We start from the raw sequence: 22,376 nt of genomic DNA, 5'->3' as shown, positions 1-22,376 counted from the left end.
CAGCGGGTTTTCATCGATTTCCATTTCAGAGGGGAAAGCAAGGACATGACTTTGCGTGTATCGGGTTGGCCCAAAAGTCTGCATGGTTTTTTTCCGTAAAATAAAAGATGTATTTTCATTTTCACCAAGAACTGGACTGACGTGGATGTTTGGAGCAGGCCAGCTCCCTCCCCCGGGGCAGAACTTCGATCGTTCTCACTCAGTGTCTCGGTTTGACCCCTGTCGACTGGCCTCCCCAGCCGCGGGGCACCGTCCAGCGAGGGATCTCCAGCACGAAACCTCACAGACCACTTCCGGCACGTTCCATCCGTCGCAGCCCCTTCTCCACTCACTGCACAAACCTTTCTGTACGTTTTGGTTGCGTTTTTACCTTTCTTGAGATAATAAAGTCTAACATGCTGAAAATCTTGAGTCTCTTCTTTCATCTTCAGTGATACAACGGCTGCACAGACATTCACAAAGTCTGATGTTTCTTTAAAACGCACGCTGCCGCGACCACAGCCACGATACCGTCGAACCCACGGAGGCAGAGACAAGCAAGCGCTACTAGCGCCGTCGCACGGGGAAGACAGGATGTGCTTCCTGACCAACCCGGTATTTCAGAATTTCGACGTGTTGGAGTCAGTTACACAGTAACCCCCATCCACACTTTCAGCCCCTGTGGTTTCAGTTGCACAGGGGCAACTGTGGCAGGAAAGCATTCGATGGAAAATTCTGGAAACAAACCATTTGAACACTTCCACCCGCGTGCCCTCCCGAGCGCACACTGCCCTGCCCTGTGCCGCTGCCCGGGATGCGTCTCCCCGCTGGGTCCAGCGTCTCCGCAGGACAGGGCCCGGCACACCGAGATACGTTCAGGGGCAGACAGACCACCGCCACGTCATTTCTGTTACAGCGCCCGTCGCCGCTGTTCTGTTTCGTCAGGACTTGTTGCTGCTGGCGCGTCCCTGCGCCTGACTCATGAGCGAGCTCCGTCAGAGGCGCGTTTCTGCGGGACAAACCATGGCGTGGACACATGGGGGGAGGTCTCGGGTCGGCTCCGCACCAGCGCAGTGACGCCGGTGTCGTGATGAGGCGAGTGGTCGTCTTCTCCCTCATGGAGGGTGTGGCCTCCGAGTCACCAAGAGCACACGCGTCTGGGAAGTGCGGTGCGGTGAGGCCGCACAGCGAGGCGCGGTGCACCAGGGGGCGGGGGGGGGGGCAGGGTGCCACACTTCCCGAGGGTCCGGGCACACACTGGGGGTCTGGGAATGCACCCCCTTGGGAGGGGGCGGCTGTAGTTTCCACAGAAATCTCTCTTCACCTTAATGATCCTTATTTCCCCCAAAGTCATATATACGCTCAGTGTGACTCAGCTAAATTTTTACTGACAACTCGCACAACTCATCCTGTCTAAGGCCTTTTCAAATCAAGGGAGTATTGTTTAGGTGTGTTGAGGGGGAGGTTTTATTTTTAGTATTGGATTTTGCATTATCTCTGAGTTATAATTGAAGAATGGTTCAAAGTTCACGTATTGAAATAAAGCACAAAACTAATGATGAGAATGCTGAGCTGAATTCTAAAGTTCAAAATTAGATACAAATAGTTGTATGAGGGGAACAAAAAAACCCAGAATTTATTTATTAAAAAATTGTGTATTTATTCTTACATGTTTAAACTGCAGTCACCTTTAAAGTACTCTCCATTTGATGCAATACACCTATCAAAACAATTTTTTCCACTATTCAAAACAGGTTTTTTTAAAGATTTTATTTATTTATTTTTAGAGAGAGGGGAAGTGGGGGAGAGAGAGAAAGAGAGAGAAACATCGATGTGTGGTTGGTTGCCTCTTGTACATCCCCTCCTGGGGACCTGGCCCACAACCCAGGCATGTGTCCTGCCTGGGAATCGAACCCTGGACCCTTTGGTTTGCAGACCAGCACTCAATCCACTCGACACCAGCCAGGGCTCAAAACAGTTTCTGAACTTGTCGACTTTGATGCCTGTTGGTGCTTCTGTTGTTTTTCTGTTGCGCCTCTTTCACATCAGCGAAATGTTTCCCTTTAAGGACTTTTTCCATCCGGGGAAACAAAAAAGGTTGCTCAGGGCAAAATCTGGGGAATGGGGAGGGTGGGGCATGGAGGAGTCCTGCCATTTCAGTCAAAATCTGCTGGACACGCAGCAAAGTGCGGGCAGGTGCGCTCGTAAAACACCCATCGTGAAATGGGCCAAAGCGTTGAAGCAGTCTTCAAAACAATTCACTGAAACCAAACACAGCCTCTCACAACAACGCCAGCTGGTGCCCTGATGCAGATGGGACCCTAGAACACTCCCCTAGCGGGAGAAGCCTGCACTGCAAGAGGCCTGCCCTGCCCTCTAGAAAGACAATTCTGGTTTGGGGGGTCCCCCCACCCCGTTGTTAGTCTGCTGGGGCTGCCTTAACAGAGCACCACGGACCGGGGGCTTCAACAGCAGGATTTACCCTCTCCCGGAGGCGGAGGCTGGAAGACCGAGGAGCCAGCAGGGCTGGCTCCTGGTGAGACCGCCGTCCTCGGCCTGCAGGTGGCCGCCTTCTCCCTGCGTCCTCCTCGGCCTTTGCGCCGGTGTGAGCCCGGAGCGAAATCTCTGGCATCTCCTCCCCCTCTTCTTGCAGAGACCCCCGTCCAGTGAGACCAGGGCCCACCCTTCTGACCCCACTCCCCCACACTGCCCCCTGGGGGCAGGACTCGCCCTGAGGACTTGTGCATTGGGCCCTTAACTAGGCGAGGGCACAGCGTCTGACCTTGGATGTGCTGGGGCCGTTTCGTCAGCAACGCGATTTCCCACAAACAGTTAAAAGGGGGAGTAGGAGAGTTCTTAAAAATCCAATAACGATTATCCAGAAATTGGACTGAGTGGCGCCGAGGACCCATTTGCCCGTTGCCCCCCAGGAGCTGACCCCGTGACCCTTTTCTGCGGGGCAGCAGGAGGCCCTCCGAGTGCAGCCCCCCCCCCCCGCCCCCGTTACTGCACGGTCGGGCTTTTCCGGGAAGCAGCACAAAACAACGTCCTCCCTCCGCAATCCGCTCTCCCTCTGACCCAGGCCCGAGGAAGCCCAAATCTCAGCAGTTTCACGGGACTCTCTAGAGTGTCTGAGAAGACACTCTAGAACGTTCCTCGGGAGCCCCAGGCCATCTGCCGGGCGCCTGTCACCGGGCACCGGGGTCAGAGCCGCAGGGCCAGCCGCCCACCCCGGGGGCTCTCCCGTTGCACCCTGGTGGACAACGCCAACCACCAGTGCGTCAGCGGGCTCACCGCACCCCGCCGGCTGTTCTAGGAGGGCAGGAGCAGGATGACGGGACAGAGGGCAGCCGAGTGCCGGCGTCCCGGGGCGGCTGGTCGATAACAACGGCCTCTCTCTACGGGCAGGGGACGGAGGGTGGGCGGAACACTGAGGGTAACAACGCAGGCGCTGTGGGAGCTGGGCAGGAGGCGGATGCCAGCGTCCCGGCGTGAGCCCACCCCAGGGGGCCTTCTGAGCCAACCTACTGCTACTTGGGTTTCACTTGCATCATCGTCATTTCGAAATGCACCTATTGTGTGCGGACTCATCAGTCCATGGTAATCAGAATCCCGATTCAGTTTCAGAGCAAGAGACGGCCCGCCTGCCCCGGCCCCTGCCCCAAGGCGGGGTAAAACGGCCGGCGGGACAGGACCGTGGACAGCCTGACCTGGGTCCTCAGAGGTGAAGATTACACGTGGGAAGTTTAGCTTTCAGACACCTCCCGAACCCACAGGGTGCCTTGGGGGGGAGTCTTCACGGAATGCCCCGTTCCTCCGGCCCCCAGCCAGGCCCAGGGCTCCCCCTGACCTAACCCGTCCCTGCGGGGGAGGGCCCGGCCCTGCCGTCGCCGTGGGAACCCTCCTTTCCCGCTCCGCCTCTCACTCTCCACAATCCGTCTTCCCAGAGACGCTTATCCTCTTCATCAAGCGACTAGCTCCTCTTCGATTATTTTTAAAGTTGAGTTGACGTCCGCGCTGCATGGTCAGGGGTTCCGCACGCCTTAGTGAAGTAGGACCGCTCCTTGTCACAAGCCAGCGGCTCGTGGCGATGAGCCTCATTAGGCAGCCGCCCTCCGCAGCTCACTGGGATGATGAGTCAGTGTCCCCCAGCAGACTGCGTGTGTGTGAGTGTGTGTGTGTGTGTGTGTGTGTGTGAGACACTGCGGGGGAGGAAGGACTCGGGCTGGAGTCCCGCTCGCTGGGACCGACGGGCCCTCCCTGGTCGCACCGCCTGAGCCCCGTCCTCCGAGTCTCTGCGAATTCCCCCCTTTCTGCACGCAATTCCTCGTGGACTTCCCGGGGCGGGGGGGAGGATGGGGGAAGCAGGGCATCTGATTAGAAACAGAAGCCCCCTCACCCGACAGGCCCCCAAGACGAGATCCTGGCCCCACCTGTCCACCCCCGCGGCCTCGGTTCCCCACCCCAGGAAGCGGGGAGAGCAGCACCCCCGCCCCGGCGTCCCAGGGATGCGGCGGGGAGCGCGCGGAGGCACCGCGCGGAGGAGCCGCGCGCCGGAGCGGCTCTGCTGCGGCGCCGCGTTTGCTGCGCCCACCCACGCTCGCCGCGGGGAGCCGGGGCGCCCCGATGCCAGGCCCGGGCGGCGCCGGCGGGTGTGACCGGGCGCCCAGCCGCCGGCTCCCTGGGCTCGCGAGTTTCTGCTTATGGAGGAGTCCCAGCGTTTGGAGACGTTTCTCCGCACTTGCTAATGGGCCTTAAATGCTCGTAAAGAAGAAACTACCGGCGACAGAAAATTGAAATTCCCTTCCCTTCATTCCTCTCAAAACCCTGTTTAGCTTGAGACAGGATTTTTTTTGTTCTTGTTCCTAGGTTTTAAACATTTTTTATTAGGTTAGGTGGAAAAGTATAAAGAAAAATGTCATTCGACACACAGCTACTTGGGTGTTTTCAGTTCCATGAGCAGTGTGTGTGTGTGCGCGCGCATACACGTGTGTACATGTGTTCATATGTGTGCTCAGTGTACGCGTGCTGGTGTGTGTGCAGGCGCGTGGCCACCTGTGTGTGTGTGTGTGTGTGTGCACAGTGCGTGTGTGACCTGGGAGGACCAGACGAGCTTCGGGGCAGCCTTGAGGCCTTCCCACGGGAAGGGAAGATCTGGGATCCGCTGAGAACTTCACCCCCACACACGTGACCTGAAATGCCGGCCCCGGGCCAGCCCGCACATGCGTGTTTCTCCGGGGTTTCATACCAACTGGGGGCACAGCGGCCCTCCGCCATTTACCATCTTGGGGGCCAGAGAGGGGGACAGCCCCTGCGAGCCTTTGCCGGCACGTCTCTGCCCGCGAGGACGGCATCGCTGGCCTGCGGGGCCGGTGGGACGTCCAGGGCAAGACCCTGCGTCTGTGGGCGGAGCCCGCACCCTGTGGGAAGACCCCTCCCCCGAGCCGTCCTCCGCAGGGCGGGGGCCTGGAGCAGCGCAGGCCCTGCCAGGGCCCCACTGAGCTCAGCGGCCCCCGGGGGGGGGGGAGGGGGGGTGCCACAGACAGCATTCTGGAGCTCACCTCGCTCCCTCCTCTGCACCAGCCCGCCTGCTTTCAGTGCGGTGACACCTCTAGAGGGAAATAGGCGGTGATGACCCTCCCCTCCCTCCCCCTCCCCCTCCCTCCCCCTCCCTCCCCCTCTGCCCCCACCCCCAGGGCAGCACGTGGCCTCCCAACCCAGAGCTGCGGCCCCCTCGCTCAACCCCCCCCACCCCCCCCCCCAGCCCAAGACAGCAGGATCTGGGTCGAAGGTCGGACGCCAGGAGACTATTAACTGAGAGGCAATTACCCAGATCGGCGGCTGCGGAGAACGGCAGAAGGAGTTAATTGGACTCTCCGGTCCTGGAGGAACGGGGATGGGGCTGCCGGGGGCCGCAGGAGCGTGGGCCGCGGGGGGGGGGGCCTGCTCTCCAACGCCGGCCCACGCTCACCAGAGGCCGGGCTTCCACCGCGCTGCCGGCCCCCTCCCCCTCGTCTCCCCAAAGCCGGTGGAGCAGTTAGAAGAGCAACAGGGGAACACGCGTGCCACGCCCGGACCCCGCGCGGACAGGGGCCAGCCCGCGATGAGGGTGTGCGGCTGGCACTGGGGCGCAGTCGCTGTGGCAGGGGCGCCCCAGAGCCCCAGAGGCAGGTGCGGCCCGCACGCCGTGGCCCACCCGTGCTGCGGGACACCCCCTGAGGGCGGGGAATGCAGTGACACAGCCCCGTCCGCGGGGGACCCGGCACCGGTGTTTCGGGCCACAGCGGCACAGGCCTGGCCCACGCGGACATCACCGCCGACCTTTCAGGCAGGTGGACCCGCCCCGTTTCCGCCCCCACCAGATGGGTCCCGAGCCCTGGACCACGTGTCTGGGGGACGGCGGGGTGCCCTGAGCCGCCTGCTCCCGGACACAAGTCTGTGTCGGCCCCTCTCGGGGCGGCCCTTCCCTCCGGGGCCGAGGCCCTACACGGCCCTCCCCCGCGGTTCCTGGGGGTCAGGGAAGGGGGCGCTTCTCTGTTTTTTCTTCAGCTGCTTTCGCTGTGACAGCGTCAGATAAAAGAAACGGATCGGCGCAATCCCGCAGCGAGCCCTGTGGTGGGTTTCCTGTTACTCATAAAACTGGCTGTGCAGCGGCTCTGTTCTCATCAAAGGTCGGCCAGGAAACAGCCGGCAGGGCTGCGCCCCGCTGGGCTCAGCTCGGCGAGGTCCCCCGTGGTCTGGGCAGTGACACCTGGTGGCCAGAACGCACTCCTGCACGGGAGAGGCCAGTGACGCGTGTGTCTCCGAGTGCCTGAGTGTACCTGAGTGTGCCTGTGTGTGTCTGGGTGTGCGTGAAGGAGACCACCGCCAGCGCCTGTCGGGGGGCCGCGGCAGGCTCACAGCAAACACAAGTCCCGACCACAGGCCCGGATACTCGGCCAGTGTGGCTCTCAGGGTCTGTCACCTCCTGCTCCCGGTGGCCCCCGGGTGGGGCACGTGCCACAACCGACCAACCTGCACCGCCGTGCCACCGGCCCCCAGAGTCCACGGGCGACACCAGGGCCACTCTGGGTGCCGTACGCTCTGTGGGTTTGGACAGGTGTGCGGTGACGTGGGTCTGCCACCACGGAGCCACCTGGAGCCGTGTCCCCACCCTACACGCCCTCCGCCCTCCGTCTGTCCTCCCGCCTCCCAGCTCGTGTTACAAACACGGAGAACCAACGCCGCTGGTCCCCAGAAGCACAAGGACGGGGGGGCCCTCTGTGTGCTGCTCGGGGCCCTGACGGGAGAAACCACTCCGCCCCTCATCTCAGGGACCACGCGCTGCACCTGCACGCAGCCTCCTCGGCCAGCCCCACCAGGACCCCTCGGCGGGAACCAGCCGGTCAGCGTCTGGCCGGCCGGCCGGCACACGCCGAGCTGAGCCCCGCGCTTCACCAGAACACGGAGGGAGAGGAGCGGACACGGCCACCACACCCGCTCCCTGCAGCGCTCTCCTTCCCAGTCGTCCGCGGAGGTGCAGGCAGCTAGGAAACCCAGGACCGATCAGGTTTGGAGGGGGGCTCCACCAACCCACGTGAACCCGCGCTGAGCACCTGGAACCGAGCGCCAAATCACGGGGCACGTCGAGCACGGGGGTCTGAGCGCCAGGTCCCAGGGCACGTCGAGCACGGGGAACCGAGCGCCAGGTCCCGGGGCACGTCGAGCACGGGGAACCGAGCGCCAGGTCCCGGGGCACGTCGAGCACGGGGGTCTGAGCGCCAGGTCCCGGGGCACGTTGAGCACGGGCGCGGGGGCAGAGGAGGAGTCACTGAGCGCTCCGCAGCCAGGGCGTGGGAGGCAGACGCTGCGCTGGCTGAGCAGGACTTGGGTCCACATCAGCGAAGGCACGGCACAGGGCACAGCGCCACGAGAGGTGGAGGTGGCCCTTCTGAGACTCACACCTGGTGGGCGGAGTCTCCGCTGCTGCTGACTGCCCCTGCCTGGCTGCGTCCACCGAGAGGCCCGTTCCTGAGCCCGAAAACCAGGACCGCAGAAGGACACTCCCTGGAGAGCCTCAGGCTGGGGGCGGCTGGAGGCGGCTTGCCCGGCCCAGGGTGGAGATCCTGGCATCTCTCGGGCACTCAGTACAAACGTGCAGGACGGAGGAAGGAGCCAGCCCCCGAGAGAGGGGACACAGGGGCGCTTACGGAGCCTGGGCCCCCCACAGCCCCCACGGCCCCCGGAGAGACCGACGAACACAGAGGCTGCGTCTCTACGGCAGGGCCTGGAAACTCTGGGGGTGAAGGGCTCACCCACACGGCCCCGACACAGCGCGGCCCAGCACGGCCGGCCCCCAGGTTTCCTAGGACGCTCGCCTGCCCCGCAGCTCCTCTGCGGAGAGCCTGGCTCTCGACGTCTTACAGATCTAATGAACTGACAGAGCAGGAGAAAGGGCTTTGCTGAAACCTCCCACAGTCTTGGGCTTGCACGTTCTCCTCCGCAGATTCCTCAGGCCAAACACGGCGCTGCTTAATTATCTGCTCAGACCCCGGAGAGGCGCGTGCTCCCGGTCCTGGGGGGGAGGGGGGACGGTGCGGGGCGGGGGCAGGACGGGGACCCGCGGAGCCGCACTTGTCTCCGCCTGAAGGCTGCCGCCGGTTCCCGGACCGGAGAGACCAGGCGAGGTTCAAGGTGATGATTAATTGGGCAGCTCACGCCTTCTCCGGAGTGAGACTCCCGGGACACAGCTTCATTATCTCACAACTGCGCGGCCCCTCCCAGCACCGACATTGCGCCCAGCGCGGAGAGAGCCACACGGCCCGCGGTCCCCGCGGACTTGGTCCTCAGGGTCCGGGCTGCGGGCGTGGGACCTGCACCCCCGCCCCCTGGGCTCTGCGCACAGATCCACGGCGGACACAGCGGCCCGGACGGCGGCCCCCAGCAGGCTGCCATGGGGAGGGCAGCGCCCCCCTGCTCCAGCCCGGCCAGGTAAACCTTTGTGACTGCCTGTGGGGTAAAACGGCACACAGGGCGTTGGGCGGCGGCCAGGCCCCTGGAGTCACAGGATTCTCTCCCAGAAAGACACTTTAAGAGGTCTGAAGCAGTCACCCTGGCCAGCCACGCTGGAATTGCCACCGTGTCCCTGAGAGACCAGCATGATGGCCTCAGAACCAGGCCCACGACGTGCGTCCAGCAGCACCCACTCCGGCCCCCTGAGGGAGGCAGGCGGACCGCTTTGGGGCGTCCCCTCGCGGCGCCAGGACCCCGGCCTCCTCCGTAAACCGAAAGGCCCCTCGTCCGAAGGCCGATGGGGGCGGTGATGGTTCCGGAGTCACCGCAGACGACCTGTTCGCAGTGAGGCAGAGAGTCCGGAAAGAGGGAACTCCACTCCTCCACGGCTTCGGGGAACTCATGCCAACCTGCCTGCATCTTGGAATGGGGGGCTCTCAAGAGCACCCCACTCGGGCCCTGCCAGCCCACAGAGGGTGCAGCCAAGGCTCCGAGAGACGGAGGCGGGGGGGGGGCAGAGCTCAGGCAGCCGCCTTGGGAGACGCCGCCCGTGTCCGGTCAGCCCACAGGGTGTGTGGCTGCGCTGTCCCGGGAGTGGGCGCCACCCCCTGAGCAGAAGCTCCAATCCAACTCCGGGAACCAGAAGAAGGTCACAGAAAGGGGGGAGACGCCGGGCGTCAGGTCCGAGGGACGAGCAGGACCCGGACGGTGACCCTGTCACCCACACGTCCTGCCTGGCCGAGCGTCCCCTTTACAAGCTCGACTTCCAGTGAGGCCAGGTCACCCCAGGGCCATGGGGTCAGGTTAAGTTGGGGTTCTTGCCCCCGCTTCTACACGTCCTGGTAACTGCTGTGACCAATCGCCACCAACTCAGAAGTCCAGAGCGGGGCTCACGGGACCGAAATCGAGGTGTCGGCAGGGCTGTGCACCCTGGACAGGCTCCCGGGGGAGCCTGCCTCTTGCTTCTTCCTGTTTCTAGGACGGCGCCCCCCACTCTCCCTGGCCCTGAACCCCCTTCACTCCCGTCGCTGCTTCCACTGCCCAGACCTCCCCCTCTTCTGCCCCGCGGTCCCCTCCCCCTCCCTCCCACAGGCCCCTGTGGCAGCGGTTAGTGCCCCACAGTTAACCTGGAGTCATCGCCCCCAGCGAGACATCCCTGACCTGACCCCCTCCCCGAAGAGCCCTTCTCCGTATAAGGCACTGTTCACAGGTCCCAGAAATGGGGGTCTGGCTGTCTTTGGGGAGGAGCGTTCTTCAGCCTGGTACATCCACCCCGTAAGTGAATTACGTCTCCCTCGATGTCCAATGGTGTCTCTTGAAAGTCAGCTGGAATTTTCAGAGACAGGGGAGGGAGGGAGGAAGAGAGAGAGAAACATCAGTGTGTGGTTGCCACTCCCACGCCCCCTACCAGGGACCTGGCCCGCAACCCAGGCACGGGCCCTGACTGGGAATGGAACCGGTGACCCTTTGGTTCAGGTGCTGGCACTCAATCCACTGAGCCACACAGCCAGGGCGAAGGTCAGCTGGAATTCCGGATGCGTTTGCTAACTGAGTGCCAGCTCCCCGCTCCCCTGAGGCCGCCCGCCCGCCCGCCCGCCCTGGCCCTCGCGCTCCGTTGCCCGGACACGGAGAGGCGGCCGTCGTGAAGGCCTTCCACCGCACTGCCCGGCGGGCGGCCGACGCCATCCCCCGCACGCATCCAAGATGAGAAAGTGCATCAAACCGTGAACGCCTTCGATGTGGGGAGAAGGGTCCCCACACCAGCTGACTGTCCCCTGACGGCAGACTTCCAGCGCGAGTCGCCGAGCCACCGAGAAACGCCGGCCTGGATCGGCACAGATGGCTGCGCGGTTTCTCCCCCGAAGGCACGGCGCCTCTCCGCTCCGTGACGCACGAGCGCACCCGCCTCTCCAGTCGTCGAGGGCAGCGGCCCGGAACCCTCATCGAAGATAAAACCCGGCCGCACGTGGTGCCACCAGTGGGGATCAGTCAGCGGAGGTGAGAGCAGGGCACAGACGCCTGTCACCCTTGGCTGACTCCCCGTGTGCCGACTCGTGGCAGTCTCCCCGAGATTCACCCTCCGCCCGCCCGGGGCCTGCACGATCCTCGCAGTTTAGGTGGTAAAACACGTCTCGAGTGAAGGAGCCTGGATGCACGCCACGATCGTCTCTTTGTGTGTCGTTCACGCCCTTCTTTCCGTGTCCAGCTGCGGTTGACTGCGGCATTATTTCGTATCAGCTTCGGGTGGCCGGCACAGTGAGCACACATGGGTAACCTCGGAAGCGATCCCCCCGGTAAGTCCGCTGCCCACCGGGCACCGCCCACAGCCGTCACAGTGGGACTGACGACGTTCCCTACGCCGCACTTGACCTCCCCGTAGACACGGAAGCACCCAAGTGCCCGACCACGGTCCTCCTGAAGGCAAAACAGCTCATCAGGCTGGCCGAGGCTCCTCACTGCGTTACACGTATGTGACCTCACTACATCCCAGCTCGCCCGACTAATCCACATTCCAGGCTCAACCGGCACGGCCTATGCCACCGGCTCCTGCACTGTGACCCCTACGGTGAGGGTGGCCTGACCTGAGAGTAAATCAAGTCTCTCTGTCAAAAAGTCATTTCCAAAACCAATCTCGAGAATTCGGAATGTCTATTCGAACCCACCTCTGTTCAGGTGTATATTTTTTTCTAGCACCAGGTATTACAAAGTCACCAAGCCCCTGCGATCTGCACAGACCGTGGCCTGTGAGCGGGAGAAAGGTCACGGTTCCCTCAGCACCGTACAGGTCACCGGGCACCCGACGCTGAAACCCAACCCCGAGACGCAGAGCTCAGACTAACGCCCTCCGTGCGCCGCAGGAGAACCTGTGTCTCTGGGCACGTCATCAGAACTACGCCGTGGGCCCCGCGGGAAGAGCTGGGTGACGACGGGCCTTATACCCACCCGTGTGTCCGTGCACTCACTCTCCATCCGGCAAACTCCTGTTTAATAAGCGTCTCTCCCAAGCCAGGTCCGAGGGAAACGAGAGGGTAAGAATTCGAGGCGCACGAGAAACGAGTTCTCGGCCTCATGGGGAGGAGCACGCAAGGCTCCGGGTCCCCACGGAGCCGCACGGCTGCTCTCACCCCGCAGGGCCCAGGGACCCCGGGGTCCCTCCACCTGCAGAAAGGCACCGGGACGCTTCAAAAGAGGAGCCGCTTCACCTGGGTCTTCTTCCCGCACGACTGTGGGGCGGTCGAATGGACGAAAGGCTCCGGTGTGCGCCGGTGCGCGGTTTCCGCCCGTCGGGGGCCAGGTGTGGCGAGAGGGGGCTGGAAGCGGAGGTCGGCGGAGACCGGCGGCTCGCTCCGGCTCTCGTGCTGCCCGGCCTCCGTCTGCGCAGGCGCCTCAAGCCTCCCTCCGGCTTCGAGCTGGAACGCCGGTCGGGGGGCGGGTGGTGTCTGCAAGCGCGTGAGTCACGTGCTGCCGCAGAGATGGCTCTGCCCACTAGCATCGTGGTCGTGGTCTCCGTGACCCTCCCGCCCTCTCCACCCTGACACCGCAGAAGGATGGTGGGCGCTCCAGCTCTGCTCCGGGCGGTGGTGACGCTCTGCACACCGTGCTCCCCGCGCCGGGGACACTCGGTCCACCGCTCCGGCTGACCGCCACCCTGGGAAGGGCGTGGTCTGCGGCCGCCGCGGCCCGCGGCTGCGGGGCTGCAGCCGAGGGTGGGGTGCACCCAGCAGCCGCCACCTGAGACCCCGGTCTCACGCCTGCGGGAGCGCCCAGTGTGATCTGCACACACCCAGTCTCTCTGCCACCGCAGTGGCCTCTACCGGACCGGGGGCGCAGCCCACGGGGCTGGGGTGGCCACACCCCCTGCCCGCTGTGGATGTCCACCTGTCTCCCGGCACCTCTGTTCTCTCCACCCACAGCCCCCTTCGTCCAACCGCCTGAAGCTGCGGCTCTGTACCCGCTCTCCAGACGCTTTACAATCGTTCTGGCCCACCAGGCCCAGTGCTGCGGCCGCGCAACCCCTCCCAGTGCTGACGGGGGTCCTGGGCTCCTTCTCCGCCCTTCTGCCCAGTCCGCACGTCCTTCACAGACAGCTCAGCGAAGCCTCTCTCTGACCCGGCCCCTGTGTCCACCAGCTCTCCCGCCCCCACCCCTTCTCAGCGCCTGCTCACAACGGCACTTCATCCACGAGACTGCATTTTCTCTAAACGCCACCCCACGGCGGGTTCTGTAAGGGGCAGACACAGGGCCGAAACATCCAGGACGTCACCCAGGCCGTCACTGACAGCCATGGCAAATTCAGAACCAGAGCGGGGCCCACACGGTTCTGATGCCCGAGGTCTTTGTCCCACAATGCGGGTGCGGTTTTCAAAAGTCTCTGGAGAAAACCGCCAGAGTCTTCCTTTACATCTCACGAGTCCGTGTTCCCTCTTCAGCCTCACCACCGTCCACTCCTTCGGGCCAGGGACACTGCCGCACGCAGGTCCACTACCCCCCCAGGGCCTCACCCGGCGCCGGGCACACAGTAAAGGGTTGATGTCTGCCCAACCGAAGTTCTCAGAAGACGATTCCAACTTCCAGTTCCCAGGAGCCGGAGGTGCTCGTGCAGAAGGGCGAGAAGAACCCTTGCCCTGCTTCTGCCTGGACCGGAAAAGGCCACCTCCTCAGGCTTTGGGCCTGTGCCGTCCGAGCCCGGGGGGCAGGAGCTGGGCCTCGGGGCCCCCACATCGTCCCTACGGCCCTCTCTCCTCCTCCTCCAGCTCCCGACACCCTACCCTCCACCCACCCGGCCCACAGTGCACACTCACCACCAGCCACCTGCCTCCCCTCCTGGTGCAGCCACACCGGAGCTTGGCACAGGGCGACCCGTCCAAGGGCCTGGGAGGGAACCACAGACCCGGCCGAGTGCTGGGGCCACCGCTGGCTCCCACTGGGACTGCTCCAAGCAGGAGCTACAGCGCTGAGCGCGCCCTGTGGGCTGAATGTGCATGATGTGGACTGAATGTGCATGATGTGGACTGAATGTGCATGATGTGGACTGAATGTGCGTGGAGCCCGAATCCCCCCAGGCGATGGGACGTGGGAGCGGGGCTTTGGGAGGCGGACGGGTCATCAGGAATGGGACCGGGGCCCTCACAAGAGGAGACACGAGGGAGGCGACCCCTCTCCACCATGAGAGGACACGGCCAGGAGATGGAGGAGGCAGCCACCTGTAAGACAGAAGGGGAGCCCTCACTGAGAGCCCGGCCCCGTGGCCAGCCTGCCCCGGGACTTCCAGCCCCCGGAGCCATGAGAAACAGATTTCCGTGGTCTAGGCCACCCACTCTGTGGCATGCCTTATAACAGTGACCCGGCCGACGGAGACGGAGTGGAACAAGACAGCAGGGTGAGGGTCAGTGGGCAAGGCAGGAGTGGCGGCCTGAGCGAGGACGGTGAGGTTCAAAGCCAAAATCAGAGGCTGTGTCTCTTTACTGGTGCCCTGCCATTTCCAGGCCAGCTGGAACCTGAGAATTCCAAAATCCAAACATCAGGTCAGAGACAAGGAAAGAAAGAGGACTATCGACCACGAGACCCGAGCTTCTTGCATTCCCGGGTGCAATCCGGGGCTAATTAGCCAGCGTGGGCGCCTCTGGGCCGGGTCTCCTGCCCCCGGTTCTCTGCGTTGCCACAGGAACGGACCGAGTCACTCGGTTCCAGGCTCCTTCGGCTCCTGGGGTTTGCGACTCCCACCCCCGGCCGGGCTGCGGGGACGTTTTTAGCAAAGGAGGCAACCCTGTGGGGTCGCCAAGGGTCAGACACGGAAGGTGTCACACGCGCTCTCATCCCCTGTTCACTGTGACGCTGCACCAGTAGGCAGCTCCAGAAGCAGCAACGCCTTCATCTCTGTGCCCGGATGGAGGTGGGAAAGCGTAATTGCCTCTGTTCCTGCCGCACTCTCCCGGCTCGGCACTCCCCGCAGACAAGGCGCGGCCCCCGCGGAGTGTGCGGGTGCCTTCCCGGCCCCGGGGAGCAGGGTGCCGACTCTCCCGTTCCCTTTCTCGGGCTCCAGAAGGTTCGCACTCTCCCCGGCCCCTTCCCCAGCCACTCACAGTCCTTGAGTGTTAACTGGATTAAACGTGGAGCCCTTATTTACTCAAGTGCTCCCTCTGGGCATTTGGAGAACATCCAAGTAGCTGCAATGGTTAGTCGACGCCTACCGCCTTAGAGCCCTTCACCAAATCAAACCCCGCGGGGCCCGGCCGAAGCAGGGCCTGCCGGAGTGTGCTCGGTGGGGTAACCATGCGGGCGCGATCATTCACAGCTTTAATTTGAACATTTCACCTAGAATGCCATGTGGTGTGACTGAGTGTGGCATTGTCGTGTTACAGAATCACACACTTACGATTTACAGTGGAAGATGTCGTAATAGAAAGGGGTGCGACGTGTGCCAGGCCCGTACTTTTGAGTCTAAATTCTTCGCGGGCAGAGCGCAGTGTGTCCCCTCTCTATCGATTAGGTCTCCGTTACTATCGATTCGGAACAAGCCAGAGCTGCACACCTGTCAGGAGCTGAGGAGAGCGGTGTGGTTGACTCAGCATTCTGACCCAGAAAAGGCCGAGCGCCCGACCCGCTGACGAGGTGCAAAGCTGGGACTGGCCACGGGTGTCGGGTTCCATTTGGAGACCCTTTTGTCCGAGTCCCCCTGCGGGAGCCACGCTCGGGGCCTGCAGACGCAGAGCCCTGGAACACGGGGCCCAGGGCAGCCGCCGCTGCTGCTGCTGCACCTGCGGGCTGCGGGTCGTCAGACCAAGTGCACAGGGACAAACTGCCAACCCAGAGCGGACCCCCGGGGCTGACTGTGGGCAGGAGCGGAGTGGGGACCGAGGGGAGGTTCCCTCGGCAACGCCGTTCCGCAGGCTGAGTCACGGGCCGGAGCCCCCGATGCACTGACCAGTGTCCCGAGAACGCTGGACCGTCCGGGTGCGAGGACCTCAGCCACCACGACAGCTGCCTCCCAGCCTTTGTTGACACTTTGCTCTCCCTCGTCTGGCCCTTCAAGTCGACTCTTGCCTCAGGCCCTGTTTGGGGCGCTTTACTCAGCCGACAGCCCTCCTGACAACCTCATCCCCTTCAGACGACGACCCTCCGGTTTCACTCCTGGTCCCGCCCGACCTTGCGCCTGAACTCGAGACGCAAACAGCAAGCGGCGTAGGGACGCCTCCACGGATGCCCTGGCTGCACGTGCCCCTCAGCACGGGCTCACACGTGTCCCCGCGGAGCCACTGCTCAGCCACAGCCGCCGCCCGGAGTGCACGAGAGCGTGGGCTGCTCGCAGGCACCCGGCACAGGCCCCCGAGTCCCCGCTGCCATCCTCCTCCCTTCTCCCCACCCCCACCCCCGGACACGGCCCCGCACCCTCCCCTGTGCCCGCCCTCCCCTGTGCCCGCCCTCCCCTGTGCCCACCCACCACCAGGCCACGGCCACGGCCGCTCTCCGAGACCTTCCAGGGCCCGGCCGCCTCCGCAGCGGCTCCCTGCTCCCCCGGGGACACCGCCGGCTCCCTCCGATGCCGTCCCGCCTCTGGGTGACCTGGATGACGCCGGTGGAGAAAGACGCTGAGGTCGATCACTGTTCAAGGGTCACGAGAAAAGACGGAGAAAAAGAGCCCTCCGCAGGCCACAGCCTTCCCTGTCGGACCTTCCCTCCGCTAGGGGACGGGCTCCAGAGGCCGGCGGGGCTGGGCCTCCTTCTCCACTCCGCCTCTCTGTCCCGGGCAGTGTGGGGGCAGAGCGGGAACCGCACCCGGCGGTCCCGGGCCTGTAACGGAGGCACCGGCGAGACGACCGACCGTGCACCGTCAGTGAACCGGGCGGCGGGCACTCGGCAGCTGGGGCCACCACCACGGCGCCTCGTCGCCACACCGAGCCCACCCCGACCCCAACGCCCCCCATGCCCAGGACACGGGAGCATCTCAGGGTCAGAGGTCACGCACCGCCCTCTGCTCCCAGCCTCTGGACGGCCAGGCCGGGGCGGGGCGGATGGAATAATTCCTTCTTCACGCCCGCGATCAAACAGTTGAATTACCGAGCACCTGTGTAAAGGGAACTTGACATATTAAAGAATGCCTTCATCAGGAAATAATTACAAACTAATTGCTCCCAGTTAGACGACACGGTTTTATGAAAATACCGTTACCGTGAGCTCGCCCGAGAGAACTGAGTGTGGCCGAGTTCTGATCATTTGTGAGCACAACACGAGACCCGCGTCACGGCGAAGGAAACCTCTCCCGCAATCCCACAAGACACCGAAAGGTCAGAAAAGGAGAAAAACCTCCTCTGACTGCCAGCTAAGCCCCCGTCATCAGTCTTACTCGGGGACTTCTTGGGAGCTGGCAAAGGTGTCTCTTGCTGCTGACGCTTCACTCCGACCCTTCTCGGAGGCATCGGAGTGCCCGGTTCTGAGCCCCGAGGACGGGCAGGGAGGGCGCCCCCCCACCCCCCCCACCCCCCACCCCCCCAGTCCCCTGACCCACTCCTGTGTGCGCCGTGTCCTCCCACACCAGCCCGGCGCCTGGCTCCAGCCCGCCCTGGGCAGCAGCGTGAAAAGCACTCATCCTCGGCCGGCCCTTGGGGGCCTTCCAGGAGGGGGGACCCAGGGACCTTAGTGGAAAGAGGGTGACAGGTCCCTCTGCTGTCAAAGGTCACCTGGCCCAAGCTGAGGGATCTTGGGAGCACCCTGTTTTCCGTCTTGTAAGTACAGTGTCTATGAACCTCAGCCGGTCCCGTGGTTGGGCCACAAAAACAGAGAAACCCAAAATCAGGGGAAAGCCCAAGGACACAGGAGTTGTGCTGGGCGCAGCCCGGATGTTATTTAAGTTACGGGGCGGCTGGTAGGACAGGCCCCCCCTGAACGGGCCGGTGTCTGAAGCACAGAGAGTCCCTCTCCAAAATACCGTTTTGTCAACGCCCCCCGCTGAGCCTGCAGGCCGGCCAGCACACATAAGGAGCCTGCGCCCCTCGCCAAGCCAGCTCCGGTCTCGGCCCTGGCTGTGGGCCAGGCCTGCTCTCTCCAGCGTCGTGGTCCCCGGGGCCATCTGCAGCCCAGAGCTGGCAACCTGCGGCCTCACACCGACCCCACCACTTACTTGGCCAGCCTTTACCGGGCCCTCCCCTGTGCCCAGCACTGCTGCAGGCTCAAGGACTCCAGTGCCTGGAGCCCCTGCTCTGAAAGGCATCGCAGAGGGTGGCGGGGATGCTGATGAGCAGGAACCCCAACGCAGCAGGACATGCATGGCCACAGTAAGACACAGCCGAGGTGGGGTGCAGAGTTCAAGAGGAGGGACCTCTTAGTCAGCCATGACAATGACGTGGGAAGAAGGTCCAAGGGTTTCTACAGCCAGGTCACACTCTGCTCTGGCCACTGTCCAGGGTTCGTGGGAATCAGCTGGCTGGTTCTGTGTGCTTGGGGGAAGCCAGCAGCTGCGGCAGTGGTAGATGGGTGCAGGGGGAGGGGTGGGAGGTGGTTAGAAAGCGCACAGCAGGCCAGGGACACTCAGAGCCAGGGGCCGTACCCTGGACACTCAGGTGGGACCCTGTGACGGCAGGGTGGATGGTCAGGGTGGGCTGCAAAGCGGGGGACCTAACAGGGACAGAGCCAGGCTCATGTCAGCGATGCTCAGATCTCCCCCTGCCCCCTGCTCCCGAGGGCGTAAGGAGCCAGGCTGGGGGTTAGCAGAGAAGTGGAGGCGGGGTCAGACCATCACCCTCTGCCTCCTTCGCCAGGCCTGGCCCAGTCCCCCAGACAGGAACCTGCCCGAATGCAGCCGTTCCCTCCAGCTCTAACTGCTGTCCCTGCTGAGATGTCCACTGCACGTCGTCTGCCCAGCAGGCTGACCCGCAGGCCCTCCCGACTCGGTCACGCAGAGGACAGCAGTTCTCCACCCCGCCCAGCACACCGTGGAGGACCTCAAGGAGCTGGACTGCCGGTCCCGTCCCCTTGCTGCGACGCACCCAGTCCTCTCCTCCCGACATGCCCCCGCTGCTGCCTCCCGGTGCAGCTCACGGCACACAGAGCAGCCGGGGCTGCCAGAGGCTGGGGCGGCGGGGGGCAGTGCAGGCCGTGCAAGGGGAGTGGGCTCTGCAGGTCCGGCGCCCAGCTAGCCGACTGCAGCTGGCTGTGCTGTGCCGTACACTCGACCTGCGCCCAGAGGACAGACTGTAAAAATGGCGTCCCTGCGTGTGCACACACACACACACACCATGACGACCCCAATGTTGCCTCTATCGATGGAAACGTGTTCCAAGACACCGAGTCGAGTATCTTGAATACGCGTAATTTTCATCTGTGAAAGGCTTCCCAGAAAGTTGTTTTTGGAAAGAAGCCACCACGGCGAGGAAGCCCTGGAGCTCAGAGCACACGGCGGCCCCTGCTGGCTCTGCCCGGCTTCCTGGCGACCCCGCCCGTGGGCGTGTCCGTCTGGCGGGGACCCCCCTTCCCACAGGCCCCCCTGCCTGGCGGCCCCGCCAGGTCCAGGCCAAGCCCCTGCTCCACCACGAACTGCCCCCTCACCCAGCCCCCATGATCAGGGGGCTGTTTGCAGGTTTCACCAGTGAGGAGACCACGTGTGTGAGTGTAGGTTTGGGCGGAGTCTCAAATGTCTTCACAAAACATTGGCTAAGCTAATGAAAAGTCAATGGTTAGAGAATCGTAAAAACCCAACATTTCTACTGCTGTGGGCCCACGCCTCTAACTGCGGAAGGGTCCCGGGGAAAGGAAGCCTACCACCTCCACCGGCGTTCAAACTACCCGAGGCTCTGCACACAGCAGCTCGTGAGAGGGGAGCTGCAAACCCGCTCCCTGTGCCCCCAACTGCTCCCGAGGGGGACACTGTAACACAGGCTGGGGGAGCGGAAGGGGTGAGGTTTCTCCAGAACCCCCTAAACCTGGGGTGTGGAGGCACTGTATAGGAGTCTGGGACCAGTGCAGGAGGTCCCTTTTGGCTGCATGACACTCTACATCCATAAATAAAAATCTAAAATTCTAAGACCCTTCCAATTACAAGACAATTCCTATCAAAAAGATGTAATGAAATTTTACAGTTTCAGATGATAGGATGGCAAGAGAGGAAACCTGCATTTATTATGTACTCTGTATCCAGGTGCTGGGCTCTCAAACGCAAGGCTTCCGTTTCCATGGAAACAGCCTGTGAGACGGTGCATGGTTATCAGAAAGATTTCCTTTAATAACCCCCATTTCTCTCAAAGAACTCACAACCATCAGAACTGCTTAAGAATCTTCATGATTAGATTAACACTTATTAAAAGCACTAGCCCCCAATAGATAAGTGGGGAAATTTCACAGAGACAATAAACATGCATCATTTGCTCATCCAACATGAGTGTGTAACCTATAGCTTCTAGACACGGGCCCAAAATCAAAGGGTAAAAAGAAGAAGAAAATCCAGAATCTGCCCACCAGATCCTCACACTCGACAGACTGTGTAACTGAATAACAGACACTGAAAAATGTCAACTCGTGGGAAAAACAAAAACAAAAAAAAACCTGGAAGAGCACAGATGACAGGACAGCAATCTTCAGACCCCGAGGTGGGGTGCCTGCTGGGAGCGCTGTTGGTGGGAGTGGGTGCGAACCCTGTGTGGCGGCAGCTGTTCGGAAGAGATCCGAGGAACCCCTTCCAATCACCAGACCCTGGAACCCATCTGCACTTGTGAAAAATGACACTGACGTGAAAATCCGCCATGCACAAGCACGCACCTGGGAGCGTTCTTTCACTGCGGGGTGCTGGGGGAAGACGGGTGCTCAACAGGAAGGGGACGGTTCAACGAACTCGTGAGAGTTCCAGGAGAGAGTGGCACACAACGACAAAGACCCTCCCCCTGACCAAACGCCAGTCACGTCGCTCCGAGCTCTTTTCCGACGTGGCCTCGTCCTCAGACACGTCCTTAAGAGCCCAGTGTCCACGATGGTCTTGCTGCTCGTTTAGCCAGAATCCCCCACCTCGACATCCGATGACCTCCTCCCTCCCCCAGGGGTATCTGGTCACCTTGCTTTCAGCGAGAACCCCATTGGGTCGGCTGAGCAAGAGAACCCTACCCTCTGGGTAGTTTTCTCCCCACCAGCCCCCCCCCGGTCTGCTCCCTGGCTGCAAAGTCCCACTGGTCCTGGTTGTGTTCGCACTGGAGCCCGATCAGTTTCCCCCTGGCAAACCGCACTGCAGTAGTCCCAACACTTCTCACGATAATCCTGAATAAAGTTCGCCCTCCCATTTTAGCAAGTGTCATGAATAATTCTTCCTGTAACTATAGCCATTAAAGTGGTATTCAGGAAGATTATGAAAATAAATGGAAAATTCCCACTTATGTCAAACCCAAGGAGAAATACGTGTGCAGTTTGACAGTTACCATAAAAATGTTTGCATTCAGATAAAGACTGGAAATTAATAATCCAAGATAGTAACAATGGTCTTGTTTTCGTGGTAGAACCACGACACATCTTTCCTTCCTCCTACTTGTCTGTGCTTTCAAATTTAATAAAAATATTATCACTTTTAATCACCCCACAAAGTAAGTCGTCTCTTCTTTTCCCTTCTTACCCTTCAAAGCAAAGTGGCCAAAGAATACGCTAGACTTATAAATTAGGGAGCCTTGCTTCTGGGAAAAGAAACTAGAAGGAGAATATAAATAAAAATTAAACAGTAGATCTACAGCACCTTTCAAGAAGGAAACGCAGCACTGACTTTCAAGATGAGGGAGGTGAGACAGCCCGAGATCACCGCAGCCCCCGGGTCCTGGACGGTCAGAGTAAACCCGGTAAGAAGACTGGACTGAGGGGCCGTCTGGGTTTCAGATGCACGGGAGGTTGTGGCAGGCACGCTGCACCACCTAAGGTCGGTTTGGGAACCTCCTTAGCCGGCGGTGCACTGCACGGTGGGCCAATCAGCGAAGGGAGAGTTAGGGGGCCTGCTCTTCCTGCGACCGTGACTGACCAGCCAGATGCAGAACTTTCTCTGTCAGTGGCTTCCTCTCCTCATTTTCACGTTGTAGAACTCTCCACCTTATGGTACTACTTTCAGGATTGAGCTGCTAATGGTAAAGTCATCTTGGAATGTTCTACTTTTTTATTCTTATTGGCCATTCAGATGGAGAGCCCTCCTCCTAGGTTTAAAGAACCCCCTTTGTCAGGAATCCCGGGGGGAAGAGGCAGAAAGTGACACACAGCGGTTTTCACTGCCTCCCTTGCAGCTAGCAGACAGGTGTTGACCCAGGCTACGGCCCTCAGACACGTCTCATCTGAACTGTGACTCTGGAGCAAAGGGTGCACAAACGGGTGGTGGAGAGGCTTCCTCTGGAGGGGCAGGAGGGCACGGCACCTGGGCTGGCAGGAGCCAGTGGCGCCCCTGACCACTTCGGCCT

Source organism: Phyllostomus hastatus, unplaced genomic scaffold (genome assembly GCF_019186645.2).
Source record: "Phyllostomus hastatus isolate PE091 unplaced genomic scaffold, TTU_PhHast_1.1 phas_scaffold_46, whole genome shotgun sequence".
Classification (NCBI taxonomy): domain Eukaryota; kingdom Metazoa; phylum Chordata; class Mammalia; order Chiroptera; family Phyllostomidae; genus Phyllostomus; species Phyllostomus hastatus.
Note: the sequence above shows the minus strand (reverse complement) of the source record.